Raw genomic sequence first — 7555 nt, 5'->3', positions numbered from 1 at the left:
ACACACACAGGCAGAAATTCACACCCATGGGCCAGGCGTGGTGGCTCACGTCTGTAATCTCTACACTTTGGGAGGCTGAAGCGGGAGAATCACCTGAGGTCTGGAGTTCAAGACCAGCCTGGCCAACATGGTGAAACCCCATCTCTACAAAAAATTTAAAAATTAGCTGGGCATGAGATGGACCAAGAGACACAGAGAGAGACACACAGAAATACACAGAGAGAAAGAGAGCCACAGACTGTCAGAGACACACAGAGAGGGGGAGACAGCAAGAAACAGGGAGATAGAGGCCAGGTGTGGTGGCTTGCACCTGTAATCCTAACACTTTTGGAGGCCAAGGCAGGAGGATTGCTTAAGAACAGGAGTTTGAGACCAGCGTGGACAACAGAGCGAGACCCCATCTCTAATACAATTTTTTTAATTAGCTGGGTGTGGTGGCACGCACCTGTAGTCCCAGTGTTTTGGGAGGCCAAAATGGGAGGATTGCTTGAGCCCAAGAGTTGGAGGCTGCAGTTAGCCATGATCGTGCCACTGCACTCCAGCCTGGGGGACAGAGCAAGACCCTGTCTGTAAAAACAATAAATAGGCTGGGCGTGGTGGCTCAAGCCTGTAATCCCAACACTTCGGGAGGCTGAGGCAGGTGGATCAGCTTAGGACAGGAGTTCAAGACCAGCCTGGTCAACATGGTGAAACCCCATCTCTACTAAAAATACAAAAATTAACCGGGTGTGGTGGTGTCCCAGCTACTCGGGAGGCTGAGGCAAAAGAATCACTTGAGCCCAGGAGGTGGAGGTTGCAGTGAGCCGAGATTGCGCCATTGCACTCCAGCCTGGGCGACACAGTGAGACTCCATCAAAAAAAAAAAAAATCAAAATAATAATATTTAATGAATAGCTCGATGGCCTTGGGCAGCTGTTTAATGGTCAACAGCACAAGGCACTCCACCCACTTGCGGGATGTGGCTTTATTGACCTCAGGTGCCAGAGCGTCCTGGGCTCCACAGGGAACTGTCTCACTCAGTCCTCACATCTGTGTGGATGGCAGCCACGGTATCCACCCCAGGGCTGGGCACAGGAGCGGCACTGGGCAGGAGTGGGCTGTGGTCCCTCTGCCTGTGCTGTGAGCCATTCTCTGCACCCCCTGACGCCAGGAGCCTCATCTGTGCAGTGGAGTGATGAGACCTGCAGGGCTGGGGTGGAGCAGGGCTGGCTGTCCTTCCTTCTCCCACCCTTCAGCGCCCTCTCCATCCGCAGCCTCTGACACGTGTGCCATCCACTCCTCCACCTGTCTTCGGTCACTTATTCCACCTGCCCTGCCCTCGTGGCCTCTGCAGGGGTCTCTCTGTCCCTGCCCTGCCCACCGGTGTCCCTCGTCCTTTGCCTCTGTGTCTGTCTCATCCTCTGAGACTCTTGCTGTCTGACCCTCTGTCTCTATTCCTTGCTCTCTTCTTTATTTCTTGAGACAGGGTCTCACTCGGTCCGGAGGTGAAGTTGGATTTGAACCCAGATCCCAAAGCCTGGCTTCCTTGCTGGGACCCCCTGTCTGGCTCCTCCTCACACAATGGGAACAAGCTTGCATCAGTTTCCCTCCAGCCCCAGACTATGCACCTGGACAGGGGTTACCTACTGTTCTTTCCCCTTTATATTTATTTATTTATTTATTTATTTTAAGATGGGGTCACACCTGGTCACCCAGGCTGGAGTGCAGTGGTGCAATCTCAGCTCCCTGCAACCTCTGCCTCCCAGACTCAGATGATCCTCCCACCTCAGCCTCCAGAGTTAGCTAGAACCCCAGGTGCGTGCGACCACGCCCAGCTAATTTTTTTTTTTTTTTTTTTTTTTTTTTTTTTTTGCAGAGACGGTCTCGCTATGTTGCCCAGGCTGGTCTTGAACTCCTGGCCTTAAGCGATCCTCCATCCTCAGTCTCCCAAAGTGCTGGGATTACAGGCGTGAGGCCACTGAGCCTGGTCCCATTGAATCTGGTGTCTATCCCACCTGCTGGAGACACCAGGCTAGAGCATGACAGTCCTCCAGCTCCTAAATGGCATTTCAGAACCTGAGCCCCCAGTTCTGGACGACTCTAGGCCCAGGACCCTGGCTCTGGGGTTCCACTCTCAGCTTGGGGTTAGGTTTCTCTTTCAGCCTTGGCGGCGGTGTCCCGGCCAGGCCAGGAGAGGTGGCCGCTGAGACAAGAGGCTGGGCCCGCTGCTGCCACCTCGTGGAGCAGGAGGGTAGCACATGCTCCAGGGGCTGGTTCTGAGAGTTCCTGCAGGCTTCCGTGAGAGGAGCTCACCCTGCCTCCCTCTGTGGCCGGACTAGGACTGAAGCTAGGGCCATCAGATGCCCAAATCTGTGCCTGTGCAAGCAACCGCCACCCTCCCTTATTCCATCCAGCAATGGCAAGTGCACTGGATTCAGGACCACGTTTCCTTCCCACGGTAACCGGTAAGAAGACAGAGGCTTACGGAGCTGAAGCTGGATTTGAACCCAGACCCCAAAGCCTGGCTTCCTCGCTGGGACTCCCTGCCTGGCTCCTCCTCACACAATGGGAACAAGCGTGCATCAGCTTCCCTCCAGCCCCAGACTATGCACCTGGACAGGGGTTACCTACTGTTCTTTTTCTTTCTTTTTTTTCTTTTTTTTTTTTAGATGGGGTCTTGCTTGGTCACCCTGGCTGGAGTGCAGTGGGGCGATCTCAGCTCACTGCAAACTCTGCCTCTCGGGTTCAAGCGATTCTTCTGCCTCAGCCTCCTGAGTAGTTGGAATTACCGGCACCTGCCACTCCGCCTGGTTAATTTTTTATACTTTTAGTAGAGACGGGGTTTCACCATGTTGGACAGGCTGGTCTTAAACTCCTGGATTCAAGTGATCTGCCTGCTCAGTCTCCCAAAGTGCTGGGATTACACTGCACCTAGTCTGTTCTGGTTTTTTGTTTTGTTTTGTATTGTTTTTGACAGGGTGTTGCTCTGTCACCCAGGCTGGAGTGCAGTGGCAAGATCATAGCTCACTGCAGCCTCCAACTCCCAGGCTCAAATGATCCTTCCACCTCTGCCTCGCCTGAAGGTGGAACTACAGGCACACGCCACCATGCCTGGCTCATTTTAAAACTTTGTAGTGATGGGGTCTCACTGTATTGCCCAGGCTGGTCTTGAACTCCTGGGCTAAAGCGATCCTCTCACCTTAGCCTCCCAAAGTGCTGGGATTACAGGTGTGAGCCATTGCACCCAGCACACTTGCTCTGTTCTAGCTCCCTGCTTCCTTCACGAGCTTGGGCACTGGTAGGTGCTGGAGGGGAATGGTCTGTAAAAGGGCCTCATATGCAAAATGATCTTACAGACGGAAGTGTGGTCTTTTTTTTTTTTGGAGATGGAGTCTCACTCTGTCACCCAGGCTGGAGTGCAGTAGCATGATCTCCGCTCACCGCTCCCTCTGCCTCCCGGGTTCCAGCGACTCTCCTGTCTGAGCCTCCCTAGTAGCTGGGATCACAGGCACCTGCCACCACATCCAGCTAATATTTGTAGTTTTAGTAGAGACTGGGTTTCACCATGTTGGCCAGGCTGGTTTTGAACTCCTAACCTCAGGTGATCCCACCTTAGCCTCTCAAAGTGTTGGGATTACAGGCGTGAGCAACGGCACCCAGCCAAGAAGTCTGGTCTTGCACAGCTTGGAGAGGGGTAGATCTCTGCACTGTTGTTGTCCAGACCCAGGGCTTGCCTGTCATAGGGAAAGAGGATGTGTGTTCCAGCAAGACAATGAGAGGCAGCCCTCCGGAACAGGCAAGAATGCTATATGCCTCTCAGTCTATAATTTGTGTGATAGCATCAAGGTTGACACGCTGTTACCCTAGGGGCAGTAAATAAAGTAGGGGTCTGGCAGGGTGGCTCACACCTGTAATCCCAGCACTTTGGGAGGCTGAGGCAGGAGGATCGAGCCCAGGAGTTCAAGACCAGCCTGGCCAACATGGCAAGACCCGGTCTCTACAAAATATTATAAAAATTATCCGGGTATGGCGGCGCACCAGGAGCTATGATCGCACCACTTCTCTCCAGCCTGGGGTGACAGAGCGAGTCCATACTCAACATGTTTTCTGGAATAGATCAGAAAAAGGCAGTGGAGCAATTAAGGGGACTCGCCCCATAACCAAAAAGGAGAGGAGTTTCACTTCCCCTGGGAAGGGATCTAAACTGGTGACTGGGGGTCAGGTCTTTCAAAGGCCACCGATAGTGCATTGGGTTGCTGGTCTGTTTTCTCCTTGTCCGCCCCAGCTGGGATCAGATCATTGCACATTTGTCTCCAGGTAACAATAACTAGGTGTTGTGGGCCTCCCTTCTTGAGCCGTACAGACTTGCTTCGCCCCTTTCCCTTTGGTTAACAGTGGGTCCTGGTGTTATCTCTTCCCTTTCCTCCCTCCCTGCCTCCTTCCCTCCCTCCTTCCCTCCCTCCCTGCCTCCCCTCCCACTTTCCCTTTCTCCCTCCCTCCCTCCTTCCCTCTCTCCCTCCTTCCCTCCCTCTTTCCCTTCCTCCCCGCTTCCTTCCCTCCCTCCCTCCCTGCCTCCCTCCTTCCCTCCCTCCCTGCCTCCCCTCCCACTTTCCCTTTCTCCCTCCCTCCCTCCTTCCCTCCCTCCCTGCCTCCCCTCCCACTTTCCCTTTCTCCCTCCCTCCCTCCTTCCCTCCCTCCCTGCCTCCCCTCCCACTTTCCCTTTCTCCCTCCCTCCCTCCTTCCCTCTCTCCCTCCTTCCCTCTTTCCCTTCCTCCCCCCTTCCTTCCCTCCCTCCCTCCCTGCCTCCCTCCTTCCTTCCCTCCCTACCTCATTCCCTCCTCTCCTTCCCTCATTCCTTGCCTCCCTCCCTTTCTTTTTTTGTCTTTTTTTTTTTTTTTTCCTTTTTGTGGAGAACGGGGTCTCGCTATATTACCCAGGCAGGTCTCGAACTCCTGGGCTCAAGCTATCCTCCCGCCTCTGCCTCCCTGAGAGCTGGGATTACAGGCGTGAGCCACCGCGCCCGGCGCCTCCCTCCCTTTCTTTCCTTCCTTCCTTCCCTCCCTGTCTTTCCCTTCCTCCCTTCTTCCTTCCTTCTCTCCCTCCCTCTCTGCCTCCCTCCTTCTTTCCCGCCCTCCCTGATTCCCTCCTTCCCTCCCTTCCTTCCCTCCCTCCCTTCTTTCCTTTCTTCCCTCCCTCCTTCCTTCCCTCCCTCCCTCCTTCCTTCCCTCTTCTCCTTCACTCCCTTCCTTTTCCTTCCTTCCCTCCCTTCCTCCTTCCTTCCTTCTTTCCTTTTCTTTTTTCACTTTTTTTTCTTTCCCTCCCTCCCTCCCTTCCTTCCTGCCTTCCTTTTTTCTTCCTTTTTTTTTCTTTCTCTCTCTCTTTTCCCTCCCCACCCTCCTTTACTTTTTTTTTTTTTTTTTTTTTTTAGAGACTGTCTCACTCTGTCACCCAGGCTGCAGTGCACTGCTGTGGTCTCAGCTCACTGCAGCCTCAGCCTTCTGGGCTCAAGCAACTCTCCTACTTCAGCCTCCTGAGTAGCTGGGGCTACGGGTACGCATCACTGTGCCCAGCTAATTTTCTTTATTTTTTTGCAGAGATAGGTCTCATTCCATTGCCCAGGCTGGTCTTGAACTCTCGGACCCAAGCGATCCTCATGCCTCAGCCTCCCAAAGTGCTGGGATTACAGAACTAACCCACCTAAGCCTTCCCTTTGTAATTTTTTTTTTTTTTAAACCCATATCCCTAAAGTTGCCTGGGACATCCTTCCCTTTTGAGAGCAGAACCGCTCCTGCCACAGAAAACAAAAGCCCAGTGCTTGCAGCCCTCAGCAGAATTATTGGATAGAGGAAAAACGTTTAAACAGCTGCCGAGAGAAAGCTTAGCCACAAGTGGGGTGCGGCTGTGGGACGCTGGTGGGATGGTATTAGGTTGGTGCAAAAGTAATTGTGGTTTTTACCATCACTTTCAATGCACGGCTGCGCCTGTAAATCCTAGCTACTCGGGAGGCAGAGGCTTGAACCTGGGAGGTGGAGGTTGCAGTGAGCCGAGATCATGCCACTGAACTGCAGCCTGGGTGACAGAGTGACACCCTGTCTCAAAAAAAAAAAAACAAAAACAAAAACCAAAAACAAAACCAAAAAACACAAACTAGACAGTTCATGTTCAGCTGCATAAATTCTGGTACACTTAGGTTGTTTTTTTTTTTTTTTCCGACAACTCAACCGTTTTTGGTATATTACATTATTTTTTTAAACTGTGATATACATAACAAATGCTAGGCCGGGCGCGGTGGCTCACGCTTGTAATCCCAGCACTTTGGGAGGCCGAGGCAGGTGACTGAGGTCGGGAGTTCAAGACCAGCCTGACCAACATGGAGAAACCCCGTCTCTACTAAAAATACAAAATTAGCCGGGGTGGTGGCACATGCCTGTAATCCCAGCTACTCAGGAGGCTGAGGCAGGAGAATCTCTTGAACCTGGGAGGCGGAGGTCGCAGTGAGCCGAGATCGCGCCATTGCACTCCAGCCTGGGCAAACAGAGCGAAACTCTGTCTCAAACAAACAAACACACACAAAACACAAATGCTGGCAAGGATGTGAAGGGAACTCTTGTACGCTATTGGTGGGAACATAAATTACTACACCCACTATGGAAAACAGTTTGGAGGTTCCTCACGAAACTAAAAATGGAGCTACCATATGATCCAGCAATCCCACTGCTGGACATATACCCCAAAGAAAGGAAATTCGTACATTGAAGAGATACCTGCACTGACATGTTTACTGCACCACTGTTCACAACAGCCAAGATTTGGAAGAAATCTGAGTGTCCATCAACAGAAGAATGGAAAAAGAAAATGTGGTATTTATATACAAAGGAGTACTATGCAGCCATCAAAAAAGAATGAGATCCTGCCATTTGCAATGACATGGATGGAACTGGAATCATGATGTTAAGTGAAATAAACCAGGCACAAAACCACAAACATCGCATGTTCTCACTTATTTGTGGGATGTAAAAGTCAAAATAAGTGAACTCATGGACTTAGAGACTAGAAGGATGGTTACAAGAGGCTGGTAGTAGAGGCTTGTGGCGGAAGGTGGGGATGGTTAGTGGGTACAAAAAAAAAAAGTAGAGCTGGCCCGCTGTGGTGGCTCACGCCTGTAATCCCAGCACTTTGGGAGGCTGAGGTGGGTGGATCACGAGGTCAGGAGTTTGAGACCAGCCTGGCCAACATAGTGAAACCCTGTCTCTACTGAAAATACAAAAATTAGCTGGGTGTGGTGGTGTGCGCCTGTAGTCCCAGCTACTTGGAAGGCTGAGGCAGGAGAATTGCTTGTACCCGGGAGGCGGAGGTTGTGGTGAGGTTTGTATTTTCAGTTGAGACGGAGTTTCGCCATGTTGGCCAGCCTGGTCTCAAACTCCTGACCTCAGATGATCTGCCCGCCTCGGCCTCCCAATGTACTGGGATTACAGGCGTGAGCCACCACGCATGCCCAGGCCTGTTATATTGTATATATTTTATCACCTTTTTTTTTTTGTTGTTGTTGTTGTTTTTGAGATGGAGTCTCGCTCTG

Source organism: Macaca mulatta, chromosome 3 (genome assembly GCF_049350105.2).
Source record: "Macaca mulatta isolate MMU2019108-1 chromosome 3, T2T-MMU8v2.0, whole genome shotgun sequence".
NCBI classification, from domain to species: Eukaryota; Metazoa; Chordata; class Mammalia; order Primates; family Cercopithecidae; genus Macaca; species Macaca mulatta.
Note: the sequence above shows the minus strand (reverse complement) of the source record.